The following is a 20,135-nucleotide window of genomic DNA, read 5'->3' on the forward strand; positions in this document are numbered from 1 at the left end:
TTGTCAGAGTCACTTAAAATTATGGGAAATGTACAAAAGTAGGGGGTTTGCTGTTACTCATTTTTGGACTTCTGGGGGCTCTAATGTCCTAGTATAGTTTTCTCAAAGCATTCATCTTCAGCTTACGGTATGCTTTAGAATATACCCAGAAACTGTGGATTAAGGACACCAAAAGCAAACAGAATTTCAAGGAAGCACTAAGCCTAATAATGTTTTGTTCAATATACATGGTGAGGACAAGACATTTAGATCTGGGAGAGAAAATAATCACATAATCCAGTCTTCTTAGTTAACAAGTACTACACAAGAGGTAAAAATTAACCAATTACAGCAAAAAATTGAACCACGACAATACAGAAATGACTAGATATTGGATGTATTCTTCACCATGCTTCAGGATAGAACGCTTTTAGACCACCTAACACTTCTCTTAAAGGTGATATGTATATATATATATATATATATATATATGTATGTATATGCGCGCGCGCGCACACACACACACACACACACACACACACACACACACCTCTTAGTTATCTTTTCCTAATTTTAATTCAAAATTAAAGGGGTCATCTTATTTTTGTTCTTTGCAAATACATTATCTTGGAGAAGAGATGAATTAAAAGAATGATGAGGTTGCTCTCCTCAAATATAAAAATAACTGTGACAAGGAAGAACTCATTTTAATCTGTGTTGCCCTTGAGGGCAAAACTAGGGCCAGTGGCTATACAAAAGAAAAAGGCAGACGGTAGTTCACTATAATAAGAAATGTTTAAACATTAACATTAAAAATGGTCTAGTAATTAATATAACTTCCTTGTAGTGGAGAGAATGCTAATCCCTGGAGGTGTTCATTCAGAGGCAAGGGAAATAGATGTTGGGGATATTCTAAGAGAAGATTCTATACTAAGGTTGTACAAAATTACCTCTTTACTAAAGAAAAGTTCTTTATTTACTCATTTAGAGTTGAAAGCAATGATAGCAAATAAATTAATAACTTCTCCCTCCAGGAAAGTAAAGGAGCAGCCCTTTTGGAATGGTGTGTCAATAAGAATTTGGCATGCTGAACTTGGAAAGAACTGGAGGAATGGGAACAAATATCATAGCCTTTTTTTTGCTTTACTCTGTAATATGGAAAGGACTTTAATACATGCCTTATCAGTGGTTCAGCTCAAATGTAATACAAGCTAATATATTAGTGATTTTCCTTCAAAGCCCTGCCCCCTGGAACCATCAAGGGAAGAGGAAGGAGACTTATTCAGATGTTAGAGATTTGAGTGATATTAAGCAAATCACTTCCCTTTGTTTAGTTTGTTTATTTTCATCTCAATAGCTGATTATTTGAGAAACAGCATACTGTCCCTTTTAAATATTACAATTATTTGGCTCTAAACCTGCCTCCTTCCTATCACCTAGATGCAGGTCGATCTTGAAAAATGGCTAGCACGCATCACCAGTTCAGTACCCCCTCCCCTCGCCAAAAGAAAAAAATTATGAAGATAGATAGACAGTTAGGGCTAAGAAAAGTGAACCTTGAGAATTCTACAAAAGGAAGAAATGTCTTAGAAGAATTTCCATATTTATATACTCTCAGTGTTTTTACTTAAATCACTTGTAGATCATGAAATGGGGCCACAGGGACTTCAAGGCTTTATGATCAGAATGACTATGTGTGTTTCATTTCATCTTAGGCCCTGGAAAAATAAATATCCTTCTTACCCAGCCTGGCACCAAGGGTTAATGAAACTATTTCCTTACAGCCTCCTGGTGGGTCAGCATCCTCCTGAAAATTATTCTCCCTACAGGGTGAAAAATAAAGCTCCATATAACAATACATAAAATACTTTTTAGCTCTTTAGAAGAAAAATCCAGGATAAATTTTAGCTGTTATTATTATCATTATTATCTCTCACTCAATCAATATAATCTGACACATTATATTCCCTTTTGGCTCATGGAACCTCTTTCCTGAATGTTGTTTCATAAAAAATTCACATATAGTAAAAAATACTTTATGCCTAGAAATTCACTGAACCCCATCATTTATGGAAAAGCAGTCCCTTCTGATCATATAAAAAAATTATGTTTTTCTTGGATGTCTGTATTTCCATCAATAGAGTGTTCTATCAAAAACAATCCAAAATATGGAAACAAAAAAGGTTAGTGGAATAGAAACAAGATCATACTACACAATCTGTTTCTATAAACCAATCTTGAGTTTCAAGACATTTTTCAAAGGCATTAATTTCCCCATATTCTCTTCACAGAGCTGAAATTGATCTTTTTTTTTTTTTAAAGGTATGAATCTTTTCAAGGAGTACCATTTAAATGCTGAGAGTGTCAAATTCAAAAATGAGGAATCCTTGCAAGGACTCCATAATGTCTCAATTTCAATTCATTGCAAAGACTAAAATAAATGGTATATGATTCTTCCGAAGTCGTACTTATTAGTATATTGTAAAGGAACAGGAAATAGAGAGGTTTTTTCAGTTATGCAAAAAAAAAAAAAAAATGAGAATTAGATGCTTAGGGAACCCTGTTATCACAATGGAGTTTTTAACCACAGCATTGCACTAAATTAGAGAATGGTCGATACTGTGTCTCTATCTTAACTAAGGAGAGATGGTGCCTGAATATCATTCAACCTAAAATTCAGATTTCTTTACTGTATCTTTAGTATGTATGGAAAGTCAACTTCACCGGTCATATCTCCCAGAGCTTAGAAACTGATTCATCTAACAAGATTTCCAAATAATTAATGATTGCATAATTGCATCCAAAGTACCTACTCAACTCTGCTATTGCAGTGCAGATGATCATTTGACCTGTTCAAGTTGTGCAATTGATGAAAATACTTTTCTTATTCCTCTTCCTTGTTTTGAGCAGAAATTAAATACTCATTAAGTAAAGAATATATAACGCCCTTTTCATGAATACTTGGGTCATGTTTGGTAGAAGTCTACTTACTTTCATTTTTCAAGATTTTAAAAATTTAACTATACCACCTCTTTGAAGATTTGCTTTTTCTTTTACACTTTCTGTCTTTTGTTTCCTGAGCTCCAGTTTGACATTTTAAATTTCTATTCCAGTTTTGCCTTGTATACAATCACAATTATATAAAAAAGTAATTAAATCCAATGTTTGCAAAATTCGAACATAATTTTATTAAAAATGTAAATGAAAGGAAATGTATACCAAAATGAAAGCACTTTTATGCTTTCAAAATTATTTTATTTTAAAATAACTGAATTACTTATTAAAATTAAAAATCAAAATATAAATTAGAATTTTAAAAATTATTCAAATAAAACTAAGATGCTTTTTTTGAAATTTAACTTAATGTTTTAAAATATATAGTTTTATAAAAATAAAATATAATTTTAGCATTCATTGTCTCTCTAGTGAGTAATGTAAAAAATCTGTATCACACTTCATAAGACTTCAAATATATTTGTATAGATTGGTATAATATACACAAATCTAAGAATATATATTGTTTAGTAATTTAAAAATTCTTCAGTTTCCATGTGCAACTGTGGTGCACACCATGCTAATTCATGACTACCTCAGGACCACAAATTGGAATAGGACGAGAACAAGAAATGGATATTCAGAGCTACTGGGAAGTACTATTTCATCATTCATGAATCTATTACACGTATGCTGAGAGAAAGAACTTGACAAGTTAATTAATTTGTCTTTTATTTAAGTGCTTTCCTGCTCAAAACCTCCCTGCACTCTGAAGCAGTGTCCGTCTTCAGTGTTGGCTGTGACACAACCCACAACCTTCAGAGCACTTGAACTCATTTATTTGCCTTTTTAAGACAAGAGGCAAGAGGTCTGAAGAAGCACTTTCCTGGTGTCTGAACTGGGATCTTAAGGGTGATAAGCAGCCCTGTGTCAGCTTTAAATTCCAGAACCTGAGAGTAAAATATCTCATCTTTTCAATAAACTTATTTCTTTGTGTTTTTGAGACACGCAAAGCTCTCTAAAACATATGGAACAAGGCAAGGACTTCTCTTGTCCATACCTATAAGTGTTTTACTGCTGGGGACAAGGATAGCAAGGAGAATTACTTTTCTTTACACACTCTATCTTTTTTTTTTTTTTTTTTTTGCGGTACGCGGGCCTCTCTCTGTTGTGGCCTCTCCCGTTGCGGAGCACAGGCTCTGGACATGCAGGCTCAGCGGCCATGGCTCACGGGCCCAGCTGCTCCGCGGCATGTGGGATCCTCCCAGACCGGGGCACGAACCCGTGTCCCCTGCATCGGCAGGCGGACTCTCAACCACTGTGCCACCAGGGAAGCCCTATCTTATGGATTTTTTAACCTCATAAATATATAATCAAATCAAAATGTACACATGACTGTCGTTGGATTTTCCTAGAAGCAGGTGCTAAAACAAGAATTATTTTTATGTAGTTTATTGAGAAATAGCCTCAGGAAACATTGATAGAGAAGTAGGGAAGTAAGACAGGAAAGGGAAGAAAGCTAATCAAGTGCACACTGGCAGCCTCTGTGGACAGCTGGAGCATAATCCCATGGGGGCTCTGGGAAGCAGCACAGAGCACATGCCTCAGAGATCTTTCTCTTGAGGGACAAGGGAGGTGATCTTTTGTCAATCAGTTCCCTTCAGTCATTAATTGGGCATTACTTCCCAAGGGCATTATTAGTACCCTGGCACTTCCAGCCTGCCTCATGCATAGGCAGAATTGGGCTCCAGAGCTCAGAGATCTTTCAGGCCAAGAGTCTCCAGTACTGGCAGTGGTGACTCATTTTGGAGTTGACATGCTCCAAAATGGTCTGTTGGAGGTGGGGGTGGGAGGATATAAGCAAGAAACTGAGAGTGTCTGCTTCAATTTAAAAAAATACACATTTTTTTTTTTTTTAATTAAGAGAAGAGGGAACCCTGCTACACAGTTGGTGGGAATATAAATTAGTACAACCATTATGGAGAACAGTATGGAGGTTCCTTAAAAAAATAAAAATAGAACTACCATATGATCCAGCAATCTCATTCCTGGGCATATATCTGGAGAAAACCATAATTCAAAAAGATACATACACCCCAATATTCATTGCAACACTATTTACAATAGCCAAGACAAGGAAGCAACCTAAATGTCCATTGACAGAGGAATGGATAAAGAAGATATGGTACATATATACAATGGAATACTATTAAGCTGTAAAAAAGAACAAAATAATGCCATTTGTGGCAACATGGATGAACCTAGAGACTGCCATACTGAGTGAAGTAAATCAGACAGAGAAAGACAAATATCATATATCACTTATATGTGGAATCTAAAAAAATGGTACACATGAACTTATTTAAAAAACAGAAACAGAGTCACAGATGTAAAATACCAAGTTATTGTTACCAGGGGAGAAATGGGGGCAGAGGGATAAATTGGAAGATTGGGATTGACATATACACACTACTACATATAAAATAGATAACTAATAAGGTCCTACTGTATAGCACAGGGAAATCTACTCAATGCTTTGTAATGACCTATATGGGAAAAGAATCTATAACAGGGTGGATATATGTATATGTATAACTGATTCACTTTGCTGTACAGCAGAAATTAACACAGCATTGTAAATCAACTACACTCTAATAAAATTTTTTTTAAAAATCAAAAAAAAAAAAGAAATATTTGCCTATTCAGTGAATGCAAAATTCAAAATGAACTCAGATTTTCCCTTATTCCATAGGTCATGTAAGTCAGATGTAGCTTTACTGTGATGAAGGAACAAGCATTAATATTTGCAATATTAGCAACCCTTATATCCACGCAGTGTCATTGGGGCTAAGCTTATATCTTTTTTATAATATAAAAAATAAAACTTATAATTTACAACAAATAGGACATTGTGATCTTGACTACTATTAATGGCTGCATTTATAAATTCAGCAGCATCTTTTCAGTATGTTTTCCCAACATACTCCAAGAGCCTTTATAAACACTTTGTATACATTTACTTACAAAAATCCTTTAAGACCAGATCAATGCTTTATCTTTCCCATGCCTCAGGCTAGGAAAAACCTGCAAATCTCTGATATTATACGGAAGTACACCAATTCTCAGTGGACCTAAGCAGTTTTTTTCCCTCTCTCTCTTTTCATGAAATCTTTAAAAATATTATATGAATTTATTGTATCTCCTTTAATGTCATCTGAAGTAGGCGATCCATGGAAGTGCTTATTGTTTTAAAAAGGATTGGTCTTTTTAAGAAAAGGATATCATAATTCTGTGAGTCGGACTTAATGGTTCTAAAAAAAAAGTCAAAATGCATGCAGTAGATTAATTCTTATCAGTGACGAAACTGTGACCTAAATCTTATTTAGAATAAGACACTTTAAAAAAAAAACAATAATAGTGCATTTGCTTGGTCCATTTATTTTTTTTTCTATTTCAGATGTAGTCCAAATATTTTTCTTTTAATTTTTAGAGCTAGGTTATCAGACTTAAGAAAGATATGCTTCTAAAAACTTAAGTTTCAAAGCTTACACATTATGAATTTTATTTTCTTTCAAAAAGCAACAAGCAAATAAAACATGTAAACACACATACCCATTACTAATGGAAGTGATAACTGTTGCATATGTAGGTACAGACATAAGTTTCAAGAGTATTCTTGGGTGATGAAAATTGCTCATATAAAATTACATATATATGAATTTTATATATATGTAGTTGATTTTCTTTTAAAACACTCCCTTTAATTTCTTTTTGTTGTTGTTGCTTTAAGAAAGAGAACAGATATAGCCTGCAAATTCCAAGCATCTAACAGTAGAAAAAAATGATGTTTGTCTCCTCACAACACAAAACATTTTCATTAGAAATTTAATTCACTGAGTGTGTTGATTTTTCTACCGGTTCTAACAAGAAGAGTTTATGTTGTGTCTCTATGAGAAATTTCTCCCTTGCAGTAAGACATTATTTAAAAACTAGGAAAGAAGGAAAATGAAGTGTGGGATAGGCAACAGGCTCCTTTTTCTCCCCCAAGATCTACAGACTTCAAAGTAAAGGAAAAAATAAAACCTCCTTAAATATAAAATTGCCACATACGAAGAATACACAAATGTAAAGGTATTTGTTAATTTGTAGAACCATTCTTCCCCCTTCCTGTCAAAGCACATAGTTTAGAAACAAATTAGATTTCCATGCATTTTGGACATTTCTGGTTTTTCTTTCATATTATTCAAAGTGTCTTCATCTTGTGATTATTCTTCTACCTATGGTAAAAATCCTTTTGTGACAGGCCACATTGTTACTGTGAGGGATGTTATCAGCAGAGGAGCATGAAATCAGGAGTACATAAGAATCAGGAGCTAATAAAGGCTAGAATCCATTAACATGACAAATTCCATTTTCTAAAGCCATAGCCATAAATATTTTTAAGAAAACTAGATACTAAATTATAATTGTTTCTAAGTGTTTTTGTAGATTTCTTTTGGCTTTTCTAACCATTGTAAAGACACCCTTAGCTCTTGGTACCTATAAAGATGTAAGAACCCACAAACATGGTAGCAAGTGATCCTTAGATACCCAAGAAAAAAATCACCGGGATTCAGAAAGGAAGCTAAGAAATAAATAGTTCACTCTATTGAGTGATTGGTGATATTTAAGCAGAAAATGAACTACAGCAAAACAACAATTATGAGTTCTCTACTTGATCTGTAAGTAAATTCTCAAGGAGTATACAAATTTTAAGTTTTAAAATTTTTCTGTAAGGTACAGACAAACACAAAGCAGAAAGTTGGAGTGAAATGTTTCTGAACTTCTCCAGAGGAGTATGGGCTTGTTGATAAAAAGTAGCATTTAAATTTTTTTCCCCAACAGAGTAATACATAAACCTTTTTTCTTTCTTTTCCTCATTCTAAATGTTAGCACTATTGAAAATGGCTTTGAGTTACACTGGTTTGCTTGATGACCAGTTTCAGGGTGATTGAGAAATATTTAGATTATATCTCCCAAGGTAGAGTGAGATAGAGAGCTTAAAAATAATCTAGCCACTCTGGATATTTTAAGGCAAAGGGAAATAGTATCGTCTTCCACATTGGACAGCAGAGCCCAGGGCTCCCATGTCTCCACCTCCATCATCTCAATCATCTACATAACTATTCTAATTATCTAACTTTGTTAACACAACCTTAAGATCCCCGTAGATACCTCAGAACATTCTCTAAATTCTCTTGGATACCAGTAAATCCAATTTACATGCCTTCAATGCTTGGTTTTGGGACAATAAAACATTTACTCTATCAAATCCCATTCAATGCAAAAAAGTAAAAGCTTTTGTCTTAAATAGCTAAAACACATAGGCTTCCCAACTGTACCCCCCCAAATTCAATTAGTATGTTAAATATGTATATTAAGTTCTTTTAAAAATCGAAATCAAGCATGATTGAAACCATCAGAGTACTGAGAAACCAGTCCTCAAACACTTATCAAGACGGTATTGTTCAAAAAGTTTCAATTAGATTAAAAAAAGAACACAAACATAGGTACTTAATTCATTAATAGCTTGATTGTTACTAGGATTTTGAAAATGTGGGCTCTGTGGCAGAGAGATACGCGCACACTGTTCTAATTAACACCAATCACAAACGCTAATGGTAGAACCTACTGCTTAAGTAAATGAACATCCTTACCCCTGCTGCTTTGAAGAGCCTGATAGGCATGCACTTTATTGACAAAGTAAGCTAATTTACAGAGTGATTGTCCAAGAGGGAACTGCTGTTTATTTGCAGAGTTTTTCCCATTGAACTCACAGGGCAAACACTGCACTTAAATTGTTAATTAAAATATCAACAGATAAAAATGTAAACATTGGGTTTGCTGCAGAGTAGAGTGACATATATTCATTCAGAACCAAATCCTGAGCTCCTGATCATTGATTTCTGAGAAATAAGAGTACGTTCTCTGAAAAGGTTAGGAGGCTGAGCTTTATTTGTACCCAAAGAAGAACACTGATGGGGATAAAACAACAACTCTGACTCTCAGCTCATCTACATAGAGGAACCGAGAACCTAAGGGGGTCTCCACTTACTTTATGCCTTTAGTGATAGCCATCTGCTTACCAGATGTGACCATCTGAAGAGTTTAAGGGTGGAGTGAAAGCAGGCTGCTTCTGGTGCGTTTTACTTAAGAAGAAATTGTGGTCAAGACCAGAAAGGAAGGAGGCCCACATCCATTTAGCTCCAAAAGGAAAATGTGTCTCAAATGTGAAATTTTAAAAGCCTTTGGCTTTTCCTGAAAATGTAAAAGTTAACTCTGGAAACCAAGACTATTATTGTGAAATTTTGCAGTAAGTGGATAAACGCTGCTAGTTTGACTCGTTTTGGTTGGTTTCTTTCCAAGGCATTTTATTTACCCTATCTTCTTAGGCTACATAGCTAGAAAAGATCCTTACTTGATTCTTTTTTTAGAATGAAGAAGGTATATCCTTGCTATCCTGAGTCAAGCCTTGGGTTATTTCTAGAAGTGCAGCTGATGATATGGAAAGTATGACCTTTAATACCGCAAAACCAAATACTGTTCTTGAAATTCACTTCTCTGGACCTTACTGTCCTTTTCAAACTGGGTTCTGAGGAAACCCAGCGTTTCCTCAGGAGCTGAAGAGGGAGGCGGAGGGAGTAGAATTTCAGGAGCTCTCCTTTCCTTGCCTCCAGAACAGCAGATTTTTATCTATACCTGGTATCAGCATTCTAGCCCAAAGCTAGTCCGAAGAAAGGGTTTGATAGGAGGGAAAGGTGGTAGGATGGGGGGCAGGGACACAGGACAAGATCTCCTGGAAAAGATGACTTCAAATTTCCCTTGAGCCATACAATTTTTTATAGCTGTATATTTTTAAATGACTATTTTAACTGACGGAGAAGTCTTTAGACGTGTGCATATGTGTGCGTACGTAGGCATGTGTGTGTGTGTATATATGTGTATGTGTGAGAGAAAGTCAGAGAGAGATTGAGAATTTGAACACTGTTCCTTGTTTATGTGCATCTGCCTTACCACATGGGAAATATGAGGGTCAAAATAACATACCAAATGAAGGGTGTGTTTTGCCCATTTCCCCACAGTACTTGAATATTAAAAGAAGTTCTTAATAAATGAAACAAAACAAGTTTTCCAAGGATTTTCAGTGAACTTGGAAAGTGAGCCTATGGGCCATGTGCTATGTTTTTTTCATCTGTAAAATGCCATCTCTACCACACAGAACGGTTAGAAAGATGTAATAAAACACATAAAATTTCAGCATTTAGAGATACCGTGGGTGTTCATCTACTTAGTTTTTAATCCAGTGCTATTCAATGTGAAGCCACAAATGCAAGCCACGCAAGTAATTTAAAAAATTTCTAGTAGCCCCACTTAAAAAGTAAAAAAAACAAAACAAAACAAAAAACTGAGTTTAAAAAAAAACACTGAATTTTTAAATTAAGTTTTCAAATTTGGAGTTACAGCACATTGCATTGCACTAGACACATTTCACCTGCTCAGTCCACGTGTGACAGTTGGATCTGTAACGGACAGTCTTAAGCCTTGAGTGTGTACTCTGCACAAATGGAAGGGATATTAAAACTGGATTTATTTCATTTCTCTCCAGTAATAAGGATAAAGGAACACAGCTCTCCTTGTAATATGAGGTCTTAATCAATGCCCAAACCAACTCTTATATTCTTGGTAGTATCTCCACTTGCCTAAGAATACTGGCTGGGCTCCAGGCTTGGTGGAACATGTCTAGGAACCAAGAAATAACTCTGAAGAAATGGAGTTGCCCAGAGCTAGACTGGTTCTAGGAAAAGTGTCAAGTTCACAAGAAGTAGCTACAAAAATGTCAACTTAAAATTCAAACCTCTCAAGCAGTCTTGTAGTTCACTAGTAATAGTTAAAAACATTTTCTTGCTTGCTTTTTAGGAAACCTAAAGTGAAAACGAAATAATGTGTTCTTTTTCTCTGTGAGTTCCCATAGCTCTCTAGGTACTCTGCTACGACAGCCGTTACAATGATATTTTATGATTACCTAATTTGTATACCTAATTTCCCTGTTTGATGGGAACAAGGGGCTGTGTCCTACTTATTTTTTTTTATCTATAGCTTCTAGCACAAGGCCTGACACACATTAGGTGCTTAATAAATGTCAAAAAAAATTGACTGCTTAAAGAGTATTTATATTTTTCAAAGGTCTAGGTTAACTATTAGTACCAAGCATTGTTTTTATAACATTTTTTAATTAAAATATAACACATGATTTTTGATGAAAATGTTAAAAAAGAAATTATATGTAACTCCAACATTGCTGCCATAATTTTTAAACCTTCTGATATTTTATTCTTCAGGTTTTTTTCCCCCCTATACAGGCTACAAAGACATATGCCAGTTTTTACTTCAAAATTTCAGATTATATCTGTTGAAGTTTCATTAGCCTGCTTCTTTAGTTAAATATATTAGAAAATTTTTCCTATGTCATTACATACCACAACAGTTAAAAGGATTTTATATGAAAAATTTTAACCATACAAAAAGTAGAGAAAATAATATAATAAGCCCACTGGACCTGATGCCCGAGTTTAGTAATATCAATGTTTTGCCATTCTTATTTCATTGAGCCCCTCATACTTTTATGGCATTGTTAAGGACTAAATATCTGTGTCTCCCTCCCCCCCAGTTCATATGTTTGAAGCCCTAATCCTCAGTGTGATGGTCTTAGAAGGAGGGGGCCTTTGGGAGGTAAGTAAGTTTAGATGAGGTCATGAGGGTAGAGCCCGCACGATGGGATTAGTGACCTTATGAGAAGAGGAAGACAACAGAGCCATTCTCTCCCCACTGTAAGTACACAGTGAGAAGGTGGCCAACTGAAAGCCAGGAGGAAGAGAGCTCTCACCAGAGTCTGACCAAGCTGGCTCCCTGATCTTGGACTTCCAACCCCCAGTTAACGTGGAAACACAAGATACTATAGCCAAATGTTTGTCCCTGTCACTATCTGCTTCTTCCTCAGACTAATTCTTAAAAGTAAAACTATTAAATCAAAGGGCTTGCAAAGTTACACTTTTGCCCAAATTTATTGTCCAATAGTTCTCCAAAATTATTGTAACTATTTATAACCTATTGATATTATAATTTAATACTTTTTACCAAGCTGGTAAAAATGTTTAGTATTAGTTTTATTTACATTTTATTACTTGTATTTTTCATGTTCAATAAATATGTATATATTTTTTCTTTGAGAATTGCATATTAATTTCTACTGGCCATTTCTCTACTTTCATATGTGTCTTTAGTTACTGATTTACAAGACCTATTTGTATGTCAAGGACACTAACATTTTGCAAAATAAATTCCAAATATTTTTATCCATTTTTGATTTGTCATTAATTTTGTTATGAGAACTAAATTATTGTGATTATATCTAAAAATGTATTCTTCTATGGTTTCTGTCTTTGATTTCATAAAAATCAATTTTCTCCATTCAAGTATTATATATTTATATTTGACTGTATTTTTCCAAATATTTTTACCTTTCTTTAACATGAATATCTCTATTTCATCTGGAAATTATTTTAGTCTAAGTCACAAGTTAGGGATATAACATTATTTTTTTGCAATTATGAGCTAATTGTCCCAATGCCATTTACTGAGGCATCCAACATTTCCTTATTTTTACCAAATATTAAATACTTATATGTTAGGGTACAGTGTTAGATATTATATTGTGGGCCATTGATCTTTCTCAGGTATTTCTTCATCAGTACTACATCATATTATTGCTGCTATTATTATTTTTGTGATGGGTTGTGATTTTATGTTATAATATCTGGGTAGCCAAATTTTCATCCATTAGGTCCTTTAAGATTTTCTTTGCTACCTTCTTGTATTTAGAGTTCAGGTAATTTCCAGTATAATTTTCAATAATATCGTCTTGGTTCTATTCTTAACGCCCTGAGTTAGTTGGAGAAATATGTTGCCTCCTTTGCATTCCTCCCTCATTTCTGTATGCTAAGCCTAGGACCAGCTGACACACATCTGTAAATTAGGTAAAACTAATATTTCTAGTCATTCCCTGCCATTCATGCCTGTCACCTTCTGTTGCCCCAGATGCTTCATGGTGTTGCCTACCTGGGATCTGACCTCCCTACTTAGCTGACAACATAATGTTAATTTATCAGTGTGTTAACATACTAATCAAATAATCAAGGGACTAGTGTCAATAACCTACCTGCATTTATGAAATAGGCCCCTTCTAGAGAAATAATAATTTAACCCAGTTCTCACTAAATTTCAGTTACTTTCATAATTTCTGCCACTTCCACATACTTTTAAAAAATGGAAATTCCTACTTTAGCTTTGCCTTAAGGACTATGTATTAGATAAAGGGTTTGGTTTGTTACTGCATTTTAAAAAATACACATGAAAACAAATATACAACTGTTAAGACTAATAATGTTCCTTCTCACAGAAAGCCATCTCATACATCACATGATATGCATGAGTAGATGTGGGAAATACTGTCTTAATTCAAAGATTCATACTAGCAGTTCCTAAGCTTATCTGCACTTTCAATCAATTCCCAGTCTCCAGCCACTCTCAAGACTAATAAATTCGCAATGTATGGGAGTGGGACACAGGCATCCATATTTTTTGAAGTTCCCCAGCTAATTTGAATATGCAGCCACGTTTGGAAAGCACTGGTTTGTATTACTTAAACCACCTTCCTCTGTGGCTGTCTATTGTGACTATGTTGGGACTCTTCCCACACCAAGTTGTCAGTGCAGAAAGAAAGCTGGGCTGTGGTCAAAACGTCAAAGTTTTCTAGTTTTCTGATCTTAAGTTCGTTTCTCTGATCCTTAGTTTCTTCACCAACTAAAAAAAAAAACAATAACATACTTTGTCTTAAAGCAGCATTTCTTAAAGCTTCCTTGAGATCTGCCTTCATCAGATTGACCAGGAGATGTTTTTTAAGATACAGAGTCCTCCCTGTGCCCTATGGGGTACTCATCATCCCCCCTCCTCTCCTCTCCTCATTTGCTGACACTGACTCTCTGGGGGAGGGACTCAGAAATCTGCATATTTACGAAGTGTCCCAAGTGATTTTTGTACACAGTAAAGTTTTCATTATCTTCAGTGCTAAGGAGTTGAAGGATATGAAGTATAAGAGAATGGTTAGAAAACCAAAAATAAGGTGCTATATGATTTAAATCCCTTCTTGCATCTACCCATTCTCCCATGCCTTCTCCAATGTTCATGTTCTATTTTGGATATAAATGTACAGTTGCTTACTTAAGGCAAAGAAGGACTAGAGGGAACATTGCTTAATTCCCAGGCTAGCAGTATGTGTGCTCCTTGGTAGGTGAAGACAAATAAACCTCGTGCTGGGAAGTCTTTTCAGAAATGGATTCATGTTCCCAATCCCTTACCATTTCGCAAGCAACGGGAGGGGAGATCTATTGTAAAGATGGCATTCTCATCTAATGAGGGCACCAGAAATCTGAATTAGAAGTTTGCCCATCCTGCAACAGAACCAAGTTCTGAATGAGAAGCCATGCTTTGGTTTTGTACATTTAGTTTCAGATCCCAAAGTATATGCTTTTGTCCTAAACTTTACTAATCATTTTGTCACCCATGAAACTATAGCAGTGATTAATCACATACATAATCAACAATAGCTCTTCTGTTGGGTTCCTAGTCCTGGTATAAATGACCATGTCAAGGATGAATCCATTTTATTTGCCTTAATCCTCCATTTTCATTCTCTTTCTCTTCCCCCTAACTGCACCCTGTTTACTCAGCTTTTGTGCAGAAGGGTTCCAGTTGAGTGTTTGACAATTGGAATCTGAATGATTAATAACAGTGAGAGAAACTGGACCAAGGGTTCAACAAACCATGAATAAAAACATTGAGCCCAAGGTCAGCACAGGTTATACATGTACTCTGTCCTCAAACAGAAAAAGGGCTGGAGTCGGGGTGAGGGAGGAAAGCAGTTTCTTCAGGCATTAATGCCTCTCACCAAGGATAATCCGAATACAGCAATGTCTAGCCATTCCCCCCAAACAGATGCCTTCTGTTATTCGACTTCCTGTGTAGGCCACCCAGCCTGGTGGAACGGCCCACTTCAGCAATTTCAAATCACAGTTAAATGCTGATGCCTCCAGGGCTTCCACTATTGCAAACAAAGTGAGCTGGCAAGTTGCAGAAGCTTCCCTAAAGTGTGATATAGGATCGTAAATTTTGCGTGATGGCTATTAAGCAGCATAAGTTGTTGTCAGAACATCTTACAAGCAACGACCTCCAGGCCTTCCTGTCAGGGCTGAGAGGGCACCCAGCCCACATCAACAGGAGCGTTTGGCATTGATTAATTAGGGGCCAGTCAGTGCTGCTTTTGAAACTTTTATGCATCTGTTTAATGTGAATGATAGGCTCTTACATTTCAGGAGGAACATTTTAAACAGAGGGGCCAGAGCAAAGCCACACCCTAGCAAAAGCTCAATAAATATCAGTGAATGATGAGGACCTCAGAGAGTGGCTCCAGGAAATGGGGAAATGAAACTTGGCTACTGTATTGGCAAATCAGGTACCAAGGAGCATAAAATAAACATACGGCACAATTTAAAAAAAGAAAGTTATTATGTGAATAGTATGACCTTACTACAATAGGAAGTCAGATTTTTACCCATTCAACTGGGTAAAATACTGGACTCATTCAACTAACACATTTAGACATGGCTTTGGGGCAAACACCATGGGTAGCACAGTGAAGAAAATCTATGTGGTCTCTACCCGTATTTAACAAGGACAGCCAAACACCAATAATAACGAACTCCTCCAGCTCATTAAGAAAGTGATCATAAATGTCAGATTTACTTTGAGGATCACTTGGAGTGGAGAAAAATTCTTTCGAGTTCCAACCTTTTGCATGTCAGTCAGCATGAAAGAAGCATGTCGTACAGAGAGGCTGGAGACAAAACTATTTGCTGAACATGTGACAGATACCCAGTGGTTTTTGAGCTTAAGAATTAAGAAGATGAAAAAATGAAATAAAACCTAGTATATTTTGTGATCAAAATAGGCTAAGGCAGAAGGTAAACAAGATAAAAATCAAAGATAAAATCAATAAAGTATGCTAGGAAAAAACTACCTTTACTTTGAATTCACAGAATTGCAAGCACTTTTCCTAGATGTTAATAATGACAAGATGGTATTTTTATTTTCTTAGTTAAATAGAATTTTCAACATCTACATTCAATTTCATGGAAATACTTTCAGTGATAATTGCTAAACATGCCAAGTGCATTTATAAAAGCCAGCATATATGTTGATAGTAGCAAATGTCTATATTTGGGATGTTTAATATAAACATAGACATTCGGTAATTATCACAGTTGCTGTTCATTTCAGTGGGGGGAGACAGCACAAATGCAAGGCCAATTATTTCAGTTATAAGGCAAAAAGTATGCTTTTTGGATCACAATTTAAGCTCATTACATAAATTCACAGTGCCCCTATTTCTTTAAACAACACAACAAAAAAATGTATTAAAACATACAGATGTATTATGCAAAGACCAACATGTAAATTGCCTTAAAATAGTTTATCTAAAGAGATATTATAAATGTAATAGGAGCTAATATTTCATCGGGTGAAATCTCACAAATACATTTATTAATGAAACAAAATACTTAAAACTCAGGGCTGCTGAGATGGCGAGAGTTCATTGTTTAGAAACTGCATTGAGAAAATTATAACTTTCATTCTAGTCGTTGGCAAAAAGTCATTGGATGCAAAGTAAATCAGTTAATCACTCTGTATTTGTGTGCTGTCGTCAATAATTAAATAATAATGATAATGATGATAATAATAATGTTACCAATTCCATAACAAATATAATAAGGACATTGATAATAGCAACAGGATAATAGCAGTTTCCATTAGCAGGACTCTTATTAGATGCTTACACACGATGTTCAAGTCAGTTAACTCTGTGAGATTCCAGGGCCAGAACAGAAGTACATGATCTAAAATGAGATAGTTCTCTTAGTATGGCTTCTATCAACTGTTTCTACATTCCCTATTTTGTTTTCTTGTACCTTATCTTCATTTCTATTTCCACTTCCTTTCAGTATCCTTGCAACGTTGTGAAGGGTCCACTGAATAACTGCCTCCCAGTGACCCCTTCCAGAACCCTTCCAAGAGGTTATGTGTATATATATTTGTTCTGTTCATAGGCTATGGGAGAAGGAGAATAAGATATTAAATGATTAGCAAGCTTCACAAGATACTCCGAGATTCATGGATGAATTGTATACTATCAACCATTACTATTACAGGATTTTGGAAGAGAGGAAGTATGGTGAGATAACTGTCCTGACCAAAGTGAAGAAAATATGGAGATCTTTTTGGCCCAATCACTGATGGCCTGAAAGCCAAACTGAGTCTAGATCAAGTGTAAGGAATAGGGGACAATGAAGGTTTGTAGGCAAGACACAAGCATTAAACCTTGCACTGGGGCTTAAAGGTAAGGCTTTTCTCTCTGATCTCTTAATTGTAATACGTGTCTGCGCCTGTACAGCAAATAAAAGTAGGTTTATCTGCCACAACCATCCCAACCTCAAATGCTACATGTAATGACATTCAGTTAGCTTACTTGAAAGGAGAATCACTACACATTTCATAATGGAACCTTATCCATTCCTCATGTCACATGTTCATACTGGCTGTTCATAAATTCTCTGCATGCGTGTTTGTGTGGTTAATTACTGTATCAAAATGCATGGTATCATAAGGACAAGATTTTTAGCAAATTTGTGAAAGGGATACATAAGTACTCAGCATTTGTCATCGAGTTTGAATTTCTAAAAGCCACGGGGTCTGGGCTAATTCTTTTAAGAATGAATCACAGATTATATTTACCAAACAAGAACAGTAAAATCTATGTGGACTTTTAGCTATTGAATGTCTCTTAGTAACTCTTTATTGCATTACTTTCTTGTGGCATTCTGGGTGCTTTTACTTTTATAATGGGAAAGATATCATTTCTGTTACTTGAAAGTCCAGATCATGTAGGTAGAGCCAGGTCTCCAAATAGCATATACATCTGACGTGAAACCTCCAGCTTTGGAAACTAAGAAGGGTTGGACTAGAACAAATGGTAGGACAGGGTCTAACGCTGGGGGTGTGGTGGTGTGTGGAACCAGGTCCAGAGTCTGGCTTGGGAGAATTGTGGAGCTTGTTGGTTGACCATGAGGCAATAGCCAGCACACACATATCGACACGTGAGTATCTTCTGTATGGATCTGATGGTCTACTGAGCAGTCTGGCACTGGCTTTTACCTTGTTAGTTAACACCAATGGTTTTCTATGACCGTGAGAATGTGTTAAAAAGGCACCATTTTGAAAAAGTGACTGCTTTCCCCATTCCATCCATTATGCTTCATGATTGGAAATCACATAAAGTGGGGGTTAGCAGTAATTTTCTGACTCTTTCTGTGAACTCAGAGTGATCTCTTTGACCAGCACGATGAAGGAGCTGGGGGCAATGCTGTGGGATAGATTCCAGGAGCCAGGCTTTTAAGCATTCAACTTCTTCATTCTTTAGAGTCCTTTCCTGATTTTTTGCTTTAAACATTCAGAATGGACAGAAACATAATTTCAAACTAAAACAAAGGGAGAGTGCTACTTTTGCTCAACAACAACAACAAAATAAAACAACAACAAAGACAAGAAACACAGTTCTCACAGGCTTTTTAGGGCAATAAAACTACTTTGTAGGATACTAGAATGGTGGATACACGTCATTATACATTAGTCCAAATCCATATAATGTACAACACCAAGAGTGAACCCTTGTGTAAGCTATGGGCATTGAGTGATAATGATGTGTCAATGTAGGTTCACCAATTGTAACAAATGTACCACTCTGGTGGGGGATACTGGTAAAAGGGGAGGCTATGGATTTGTGGGAGCAGTAGGTATATGAGACATCTCTGTACCTTCCACTCAACTTTGCTGTACATCTAAAACTGCTCTAAAAAAATAAAGTCTATCAAAAAAGAAAGAAACACATTTGTAAAACCACTGATCTAGTCTAAAGGAAGAAACAACCGTGGAGAGGATGAATGCCTTGCCTTAGGTCATCCAGCTCGTAAGTGTCATAACTGATGAGTTTCCTGAGATTGTGATTTCAATATTGTTTCAAAACACAATCACAGTTTACAAGATGGCAAAAGCAATGACCTTTCTGTTGTGAGAAAGGTTTCTAAACCTCACACCAAACATGTACACAGGAAATGAGTCTCCTGCCTTCTTCTCTGGTGCTTCTTCCATTGCACCTCATTGTCTCTCAAAGAGCCAAGCCTTACGGTTGAAGTGGAAATTTCAGGAGATTCTTATTAAATTGCAAATATGTTATATGATTAGAATAAAACATCAATTGTATGGTAAATATGAATATATTGATACCTAAAAAACATCATTTGCCGTCTGGTTTTACAAGAATTAAGTCACTAGTCACTGCAGTCACTGACCTTCAACATACCCTGAAAAGAGTTCAGGGTGGAGCTCAGGAATGAGGCACTCTGTGCTCTGGGAAAAGGTGGCAGAAAAGGCCTTCAGATAGTTAGATATTTTCAGGAGAAAATATTTTATGAATCCAAACTCTTGCATTTTCCCCTACTTAGACAAGCACTAAAACCATTAACTAAGATATCTGACTAGCAGAAAACCTTCTACCAAAATGTGTGCTTGACTGCACATACTCCCTTCACCAATATCACATATATACTGACCTCCCTACCTCCCCTCCCTGACCTCTTTGGAGCAGTTCCTCGGAGCTACTTGCGAAGCTATAACTCCCAGGCTACAGTCCTTAATAAGTTCTCAAGTAAAACTGAACTTAAAGCTCTCACGTTGTGCCTTTTTTTTTTTCCAGTTGACAACAGATAGGGTTGAAAAGGGGAGAAGAGAATAAAGCATGGGTGGGGTTAGGAGAACAGTATTAGGAACAGCTAAGCCTGGAGAGGGCAAAATAGATTCAAGTAGTAGTTTAAAGGACTGAGAGTACCAGAAGACCCTACAAGGATAGAGGGTGCGCGCGTGCGCGCGCGCGCACACACACACACACACACACACAC

The sequence above is a fragment of the Lipotes vexillifer genome, unplaced genomic scaffold, assembly GCF_000442215.2.
Source record: "Lipotes vexillifer unplaced genomic scaffold, Lipotes_vexillifer_v1.1 scaffold506, whole genome shotgun sequence".
Taxonomy (NCBI): domain Eukaryota; kingdom Metazoa; phylum Chordata; class Mammalia; order Artiodactyla; family Lipotidae; genus Lipotes; species Lipotes vexillifer.